Consider the following 7,869-nt stretch of genomic DNA (forward strand, 5'->3'; position numbering starts at 1 on the left):
CTTATCTTTGATGGTAAGTCTGATGGTAAGTACGGCTTCCCAGGATTGCGCGGCAGCACGATGGACAGTTCTGCAGTCGGTAACTGTGTAACTGGTAATTGGCGCGTGGTAGGCAACTACTGCGCGGCAGATAATTTGCCTGTGGATAGCCGTTACGGAGTGAGCGGCCGAGTATCACTGTCTGGTAAATGGAATATTTGTTGCTGGTAATATCCTTGGTACTGCGGCTGATTACCAACTAGGCATAGCTTGCGGCGTATGGCCATCTTTTGTAGGTACATTGTCTTTGGTTTTGGTCATTTTGATTTGTTCAAACTGTTTTGTTTATGCATTTTCGCTTTTCGCTTATGAGCACTTATATATTCTCTATAATTACTTAATTACTTAATTTGATGGTTTGATGGATAATTTACGGTTGATAACCATTATGGTGTGAACCAGGGAATTTTATGAGCACTAGGTTCTATCTCTATATGTTTTATGCTTTATGGTCTCGCTCTCGCTCTTTTACTCGGCCCGGTTTTCAGTCTTAGGTGACATAGTTTTCGGTGACGCGTGTTTACTCTTCCCTTCTCCGGGCATTGTGCAAACTTGTGCATTATTTACTCGTCTGTGATCTGTGATGTGAAGTGATAACTAAATTAATTACTGAATTCTGCTAGTTAAGTTTAAATGAAAATTTAATCGATGCAAAGGTGATTGTGGTGAAAATGCGCGCCCCACCATGATGCATTGTGTTCCATTGCAGTGTATGTGTTTAAAAGTGGTGCTATTTACTCCGTTTTGTGCAAATTATAATATATTATATTATATTATTTATTTTATATTATGGTCATATTTATATTTATATTCAAGTTTATTACATTCAATTACCTTCTACCTCCGTTCAATTCAATCTATGTATTGAATAAAGTATTGAATATGTTATATTACTATATTATTATCTCAGATTATCTCAGATTTTGGATTATATTCAGTCATTTCAGTTATTTCAGTTACATTAGGTTATACTTAGGCAGTATTTTGCGCTACACTGTAAACTGTACTGTATTGTATTATATAACTCCCTATCTCCTATTCTTTATATTACTATAATTGAGTGAATAAGCAAATGGGGTGATTAGCGGTGACATATGGTATATTGAATAAATTAGGTTAAATTAATTAAATGACTTTATAAGTGCTTGTTTTATTTTATTTCACCATACCTGCCGTATTTACATATTTACATTATTATGTGATGACATATGTCTATATGCCTTAGTGTAGTTTAATTGGCCTTATTGCATGCTGAACATAATGGATTCAATGGAATTCACTAGAATCTATTAGAATTTGGTAGAGTTTGGTTTATACGGATTTGTTGTTTGAATGCATATATTATGTACGTTTCATTGTGCTGCGTTACCTTCATATATATTTTAAGGACAGTTTGATCCTGCGTTTTCTGTTGCATTGTGTTATGAGATGACTTAGGTGTCACTATTATGCTGTGTCTTGACTATATTAATCCATATACAAATTATATATTACAAATTTACATCTACTTAGTTCGGCTTTGACAATACTGTATGTATAATTTTGCACTTTCTTCTACCCATTTTGATATGGCTCAGTTGTTAATAAAGTAAGTGAGCGCAGCAATGTTTGTTTATACTTTGATAAGAATTGTTATTGCTCAAGGCGCCCTAATGGAATACTCCTTTTTCCTTTTGACACTTTTGTTTGATTATCGGTTTACTTCATTGCTTATTTATTTAGTTATTACTCAATGCAGCAGAGCTCAACGCAGTGTTGTGTGGTTAATTTAGTTTGGGTGTTGATTGTGTGTGCTAACATTTACTATTATACTTCCCTAACTAACTTTTCTTTCTTTTCTACTCTTTCTGCTACAGCTGCCTGTTTTACCACTCTTGCCAACAGCAATTTTTACTTCTACATTATCTTACTCATGCGATAGGATTGGAGTCTGAGTCTGTTTCTTACACTTTCGTTCTACACCTGGGTAGGGAACGGCTACTCTATGTGCCTGTTTTCTTCATGGGTATTCTGCATGCCTCCTTTACTTGCTTGGGTTGCTCGGACTTCGATGCTATAATGTTTGGGAGCGGCGTGTGTGTGTCTGGAGTACGTATGGGACAAGTCATCGAGGGTCGCAGCGTACCAAGACATGGCGCGGTCAACCGGGGAAAGGATTTCCCGGTTCCTGACCGTGGTCGAAGAACAAGCCCTGTGCTCACATATATGCCAGGCGGAACACATGGCGCGATCACCCGATGAGTGGGAAAGTCCTCCGGTTCCTGATCGTGACCGAAGAGAAAGTCCTGGCCTCGCTAATGGCAGGCAGGTGAAGTAGGGGCGCGATCACCCGTTGAGCAGGAGCTCCGGTTCCTGGTCGTGGCCGAAAAAGAAGCCCTGTCTTCGCATTGCAAGCAGGTGAAGTAGGGGCGCGATCACCCGATGAGTGGGAAAGTCCTCCGGTTCCTGATCGTTGCCGAAGAGAAAGTTTCCTGGCCTCGCTAATGGCAGGCAGGTGAAGTAGGGGCGCGATCACCCGTTGAGCAGGAGCTCCGGCTCTTGGTCGTGACCGAAGAGAAAGTTTCCTGACCTCGCTTATGGCAGGCTGGTGAAGACACGGCCCGATCACCCGTTGAGCAGGAGCTCCGGTGCCGATCGTGGTTGAAGAAAAATGGCCTGTCCTCGTGGTAGGTCGGGTGGGCGTGACGACTGCTAGGATAAGCCACATCTTCATTATCAACCTACCATGGTGGACGAAGATTGGGGCGATCAACCGGGAGATACGAAGTCCCGGGTCCTGATCGTGACCGAAGGAAAAGTCCTGTCCTGGCAAGTGCCAGGCAGGCTGAACACACGGCCCGATCACCCGATGAGTGGGAAAGTCCTCCGGTGCCGATCGTGGTTGAAGAAAAATGGCCTGTCCTCGTGGAAGGACAGGTGGGCGTGATGACTGCAAGGAAAAGCCACATCTTCATTATCAACCTACCATGGTGGACGAAGATTGGGGCGATCAACCGGGAGATACGAAGTCCCGGGTCCTGATCGTGACCGAAGAGAAAGTTCCTGGCCTTGCTAATGGCAGGCAGGTGAAGTAGGGGCGCGATCACCCGTTGAGTGGGAATCCTCCGGTTCCTGATCGTGGCCGAAGAGAAAGTTTCCTGACCTCGCTTATGGCAGGCTGGTGAAGACACGGCCCGATCACCCGTTGAGCAGGAGCTCCGGTGCCGATCGTGGTTGAAGAAAAATGGCCTGTCCTCGTGGTAGGTCGGGTGGGCGTGACGACTGCTAGGATAAGCCACATCTTCATTATCAACCTACCATGGTGGACGAAGATTGGGGCGATCAACCGGGAGATACGAAGTCCCGGGTCCTGATCGTGACCGAAGGAAAAGTCCTGTCCTGGCAAGTGCCAGGCAGGCTGAACACACGGCCCGATCACCCGATGAGTGGGAAAGTCCTCCGGTGCCGATCGTGGTTGAAGAAAAATGGCCTGTCCTCGTGGAAGGACAGGTGGGCGTGATGACTGCAAGGAAAAGCCACATCTTCATTATCAACCTACCATGGTGGACGAAGATTGGGGCGATCAACCGGGAGATACGAAGTCCCGGGTCCTGATCGTGACCGAAGAGAAAGTTCCTGGCCTTGCTAATGGCAGGCAGGTGAAGTAGGGGCGCGATCACCCGTTGAGTGGGAATCCTCCGGTTCCTGATCGTGGCCGAAGAAAAATCCTGTGCTTTCTTGTACAGGTTGAAACATCCTACCGCTAGATCGGAGGTGTGACGGCGTGGATCCTCAACCCCCCGTGGTTGCCTAGCGCACGGCGGATTGAGGTGAGACGAAAGCGCAAATGTAAGCTAGGGAGCAGAAGCGCCGTTGCGGCTATCGTCGGTACATCTGGGATATCCCCAAAGGATGAAAGGGTACCGACGGCCTACGTTAGGGAAGAGGTTTTTAGTGGGTAGTATATCAGGCCGCGGACGCCCCTTCTGGGCGCCGCTGGGTCGCCCCTTCTGGGCTGTGACCCTTTTCCTTTGTGCTCGCCCTTCAGGGTTGGGCTGTCAGGTTGCCCCTTCTGGGTTGCCTCTTTGGGTTTGCCCCCACCAAATGGGCGCCAGGCCCCCCTTCAGGGGATATGAGTCCCACACTGCCCGGGCCCCCTCTAGCCGAATAGACGAACAGGGGATAACCTGCGCGTGCGTAAATGCATTTTCCTCTTCTGTCAACCAAAAAAAAAAAAAAAAAAAAAAAAAAAAGGGTTAGGTTATGGTTAGGGTTAGGGTTAGGGTTAGGGTTAGGGCTAGGTTAGGGTTAGGGTTAGGTTAGGGTTAGGTTAGGTTAGGTTTAGGTTAGGGTTAGGGTTAGGGTTAGGGTTAGGGTTAGGTTTAGGTTAGGGTTAGGTTAGGGTTAGGGTTAGGTTAGGGTGGATTCCCGCTCGACGCGTCGAGGAGAGCGGACGTGTTTCGTGGTCGCTCCGTGGTTAGTTTCGCAACGCGGTGAAAAGCGGCTTATTTATTCGCGTTTTTTGTTAAATAGTGTTTATTAAGTGTTCGGGAGTGCTATTGTTGTGTTTTGTGATTAAATAATGTGTTAATTTGTTGTTAAATAACGAAAATGTGATGTGCGTGTTACGCGGCATTTCCACGTGTGTTCCCGGTATTCGTGGCATTAATTATGAACATTAGACATTATGTACGGATAAATTTGATTAATCGGGAACGTTTCGCATTAAAATTCCGCGTTTTTTGTGACTTTTTGTGATTAAATTAATGAAGACAACGCATGCAAGATCAGACAGGATTGACAGGTTTTCAAGATGGCTGCTGTGGTTGGACAAGGATAGTCAACCTGCACGCGCGACCCGGGCCTTGGATAGAAGAGGACAGACGATGGGAAATTAGGTCAACGGTTTGGTGACGTATTATTTTTATTCCTTTATTCTGATTTTATTCTGATTTTATTTTGTTTTCCGTTAATTGCGTCGGTTTATTAAGTGATTTGTGTAAAAGTGCATCGATATTTTTTCAATATTTTTCGATATTCCATCGTTATGTGTGTATTATTATATTAATTTATATTAATTTACTTTATTTTACTATCTGGTTGCATGCGTTTGACTGGCGCGTTATTCCGCTGTATTATTTATTTAATTATTTATTATTTATTAACACATTCGATTAATCGATTCGATTATTCGATTAGCCGGTGTTGCATATTTTCGTCGTATTTATTCGTCGTATTTTATTATTTCCACTATTTTCCATTGTCATTTTGACGCGTTTATTAATTCACATAATTTATCTTCATTTATCTTCATTTCATTTTTATTTTACATATTTCGCTTCATTATTTCATTGTTTCATTGTCTATAGTGTTCTATATTTTATTTTACTTTTCCTTTGCCGTTTATACTTATATATTTTTATTTATATTTCACATTATTTTGTGCTACTTTGCGTTTGTTTCATTTACTTTATATTATTTTATTTATTATGGTACAGTGGGGTAGTGTGCCTTGATAATTTATGCAACTTGCGTTATATTCATTATTTGTTTTATTTATTTTATTACCGTAATTTCATTCTATCTCATTGTTGTCTTTTATTTATTTAATTATTCGCAACGGTATAATTGTGTGATTAATAAACCTGCGCAATTTACGTCCCTTTGCGTGATTTAATTGTTCAATTTATTTATCGTCTTATCGTATTTGCCGTTCTATTTGGTTCTATATATATTAATATCAGTGGTTAATATCGCTGTTTGGTGTGTTAATGGTTTACGCGGTTTACATTGCTGTCTCGTCTTATTTATTTCATTACCCATCGTATTCTATTTTATTTATTTTATTTACCATCTACATTCATATTTCATATCTCATGGTTCATATTATTTCATGTCTTTCGCGTCATTACGGGTATTGCATTTATTTATTTCCTTTATTTTGTGATTCAATACGTAGTCCGCTTGTCATCCGGTTGTTCGGCTTATTGTTTAGTTTATTTATTTTATTTTATTATATTTGTCATTTTCATCGATTCATATCCGTGGTACAACGTATTTAACGTGTTTATTGGTTACGTGGTTACGTGATTTACTTTTCTTGTTCTTTCGATTTTGATTTTCGATTATCTCATTCATAGTATTCATCGTATTTATTCCTTTATTTCTTTCTTATATCGTGGCTTACATATTTCATTTTGGTCTTTCCACGACGATGCAGCAGTGACATGTGCTGAAATAAATTGAACTGATTAATAAATAAATAAATTGGACAATCCGGGTTGTGTTTTTAATTGTTCCTCTTGTTCCAGTTCCAGTTTTGTTTTAGTTTATTTCAGGTTTAGTGTGTTTGTTTTAATGATGTGGTGCGATGAGGGATTGCTTATGTGCTTCTGGTGTAAATAGTTTTGTGTAGTTTATTTGTTGCGTGATGGGTGCTCATTTACTTTCCTTTCCTTTACTTACTTACTTATAATATTGTATTACATTCACGCTTTCTTGCTTTCATTCACGCCTTCTTTCACTCACGTTACCTTCCTTGCCTTCTTTATTTTTCTAAATCTTGCATTTACTTAATCTTCCTATGCATTCAGTCATTATTCATTAACTCATTCATTCATTCTGATCAATTAAAGTTAAATTAATGGATATGATATGATTTATTTTACTTTAGTTTTATTTCTATGATGATGAGTGGTTTTGTCCATTCAAATGCTTTGATGGTGCAGGGTTTGTTATAATCTTATCATTTAAGTATCCTTATTTACTTATTTACTTATTTATTTATTTATTGTTAGTCTATACAATGGTATGGTGTTTATCGAACTACGCAGTTTACATTTGGTTTGATTTGCTTTCTTGGTCACTTTAGTTACTTTATTTTGATACGTCATTCAATAACCAGCTCTATTTGCATTTGCATTGACATGACCATTTATCATTTACCATTTACCATTTATAATTTAGTTTATAACCTACTTTGGTGTGGAAATAGAGTGTCGTAGCTAATAATCTTTACGGTTATATTTCATTGAGTTCACTTCTGGTACTTTGTATTCTATTTAGTATATTTCATTTTGTTTTACATTATATTACATTACACTATTTACATTATGTTGATTACAGCCTTTATTTTATATTTTATGCCTTATTATCTATCTTGTTAGTTACCTCATCCTTCTTTATTATCTTTAATTGATTATTTCACCGTTCAGTCATTCGTTCATTCTCTCATTGTTTATTCGTTCTGACATAGTACTGCTTTTTGCTCTCACTCACGCCTCCTACCTTCTTTATTTTCCTTAATCATTAATTTCCTTAATCGTTCCATTCATTCATTTATTATTTATTCATTATTCATTATTCATTCACTCATTCATTCTGATCAATTAAAGTTAATGGATATGATTTATATTACTTTATTTTACTTTATTTTAATTAAGTTTTGCTCTCTCTACAATGATAAGTGGTTTTGTCCATCCAAATGTTTTGATTGTGTGTGAATTTTATTATAATCTTATCATCCAAGTACTCTTATTTATTATTTACTTATTTATTTATTCTATTTTTATTTTATTTTATTTCATTTTATTCTTATTTCAGTTTATACACTGGTATAGTGTGTATTGAACTACGTACTTTACATTTGATTCATTGTTGCTTTAGCTATTTTATTTTGATACATCATCCAATAATCAGTTCTATTTGCATTTGCATTGACATAATCATTTACCATTTATAATTTAGTTTATAATCTACTTTGGTGAGGAAGTAGAGTGTTGTAGCTAATAATCTTTACGGTTATATGTCATTGAATTCACTTCTTGTATTTTGTATTTTGTATTCAGTTTA

Source organism: Osmia lignaria, unplaced genomic scaffold (assembly GCF_051020975.1).
Source record: "Osmia lignaria lignaria isolate PbOS001 unplaced genomic scaffold, iyOsmLign1 scaffold0001, whole genome shotgun sequence".
Lineage (NCBI taxonomy): Eukaryota > Metazoa > Arthropoda > Insecta > Hymenoptera > Megachilidae > Osmia > Osmia lignaria.